Below are 2,410 nucleotides of genomic sequence, written 5' to 3' on the forward strand. Positions count from 1 at the left end.
GCCTGTCTTGTATATGAACTAAGTCAGAATTTTAACTATCTATATAACTGTACAGAGTGTATGCAAAGCCATCACCAGGCAATTTAGCGCCTATATCCAAGTGAAAAAGTGCACCTTCACCCTGCTGGAAGACTCTTCAATTTTTAATTTACAATAAGTCATAACACTATTACAATATGTAAGTAAACACATGTGCCCTGGTCCCAAAAGTGTTACCTTCAAATCTCTAAGTGTTACGTTTGCTGGCTTGCGGGCTGCTCCCGCGAGCTGGTGCACTCACCTGCGCCGATGCTGGGGCCTACCTCGCAGCTGCGATGCCGCTGCCATCACTCTCCTGGACCTCTCCTCTATGCACACATCTACCTATGTAAGCCCTGTGGTGGGAGCTGCTCCTCCCGGCACACCCTGATAACATCACATGACTGGATATTTAAACCCCAGATGTAAAATAGATCACCACCTCAGCAATGGATTGACTACCATTGGTAGTATGAGTTGCTGTATTCCTGCCTTCATCTCTCCAAGTCTCCTTGATCCTGCCTTCATCTCTCCAGCCTTGTCTGTCCACCTGATCCTACCTTCATCTTGCCTGCCTGCCTGCCTCATCCCTCCTTACCCAGCTTCTTCTCAGACTGACTCTCAGATTGACCACAGCCTGCCTCCGACCTCAGCCTGAACCACAATCATCCTTAACTGCCACCTGTCTCTGACCCTAGCCACAACTGGGATCGACCATTGTACTATTTTCTACAAGACTATCACCTAAGTTCTGCTGGCCCCTGGAACCCAAAGGTTCAGTCTAAGTGAAAAGGGGCTGGTAAAGGTGAAACCTTAGACCAGTCTCACACCAGCCCAGTCCCACCAGCTGTTGGGGAGGACTTACAGGGCTTTCTCTGTAGGTTTAGTCAACCTCCCCACAGCAACAAGGGTCCACAATCCTTACAGTAAGGGTGTGATCTTTATCCTCTATAAGGACTGACCCTTGATTCTTGCTACATGAGATATAAATAAATACCTGTCATGGTTTTGATGAAAGTTGTGAACCCCAGGCAGAGGTGAGAGATGTCTCTGCCCACAGGGAGGAGCCCCGTGGGCCTCATCATCGGTGAGCATGGTCTCGGCAACATAAGACACAGCTGTGAGAGAGACTTTATGAGGGAGAAAAGATAATGCATAACCCAAGGAGTGGGAAATGCAGCAAACAGTTCTTGAGCAAATAAAGTAGTGAAGATGGTATTGACGATGAGAAGATCTGGTAGTGGCCCACAGCGCGGGGTACGCCAAGGAAACTGTACTGTAGGTGCCAAGGTGGCAGAGATCAGTAATACAGGAACCAAGCCGTAGATCTTGTGTAGATGAAGCAATACCCTTAGGCACAGGGTGAATAGAGTAGAGATGCTGAAGAATGATAGTGGCCCGAGGCATAGGGTACAGCATGGGGGACTTCAGCAGTGTTGAAGAAGATGAAGAAGGTACTCACACAAGGAAGTTCCAGCAGAGATACCCAAGTATCGGGTCAGCATAAGTCCAAGACAGATAGCACCTCTGAGGAGCGGATAGCCAAGACGCGGAAGAGCCCCCATGGAGCAGGTACTCAGTGTCTGAATGCCATGAGGAGATTCTGGAATAGAAGATCCAAGTTAGAGCGGATTTAACAACGAAAGGACTCCTTGCTAACTTGTCTTAGCAATGGGCCAGTCAGTTTAAGTACACTAGCGGGCTGATGTCATCAGGAGGGGACGCCCCGAGGTTCCTGCCATGACGTATACATAAGGAGGCCCTACGCGTGCGCACGTGCCTATACGTTGCCGGAAGTAAGATGGCAGTCGGCAGTGCCCATGCCGTCTCGGGGACACCAGGGAGGTCGGCATTGGTTGGCGGAGGCCGCCATTCTCCCAATGATTGACGATGCAGGGAAAAAAAGACGAGAGCATGAGAGGTCGCAGCAGTCTGCGACCGACGGATGCAACACTATCATGATAAAAAAAATAAAACTGAGAAACATGAGGAATAGATACAAAAAAATAATAAAGGATGTAGTAAATGAAATAAATACTAAAATAAAGGATAATGCAAAGTAAGTTACATTATTGAACTGTTGGTTGCAGTACATTTTCTTATAAGGAAACCCTTCTGGCCTTCCTTTAAGCAAAATCATTTATAATAGAATCAAAATGAATTTCTTCTATCTTGTCATTTTCATGGACAGAATAGCTAGTCCTGACAGTCTTGTCTGTCCCATTGTTGACCTTAAGTATTTCTTGATCATTTTAAATTTGCCGAAACTCCTTTCACAAGATGCAGCTGTCACTGGTCGAGTTAGAAAAACCCTTAATGCCAAGGTTAGGTTAGGGTATGATTTGGGCAGATCATATTCGTCCATACCATTCAGAATATCCAGATGTCTCAA

The sequence above is a fragment of the Rhinatrema bivittatum genome, chromosome 3 (assembly GCF_901001135.1).
Source record: "Rhinatrema bivittatum chromosome 3, aRhiBiv1.1, whole genome shotgun sequence".
Lineage (NCBI taxonomy): Eukaryota > Metazoa > Chordata > Amphibia > Gymnophiona > Rhinatrematidae > Rhinatrema > Rhinatrema bivittatum.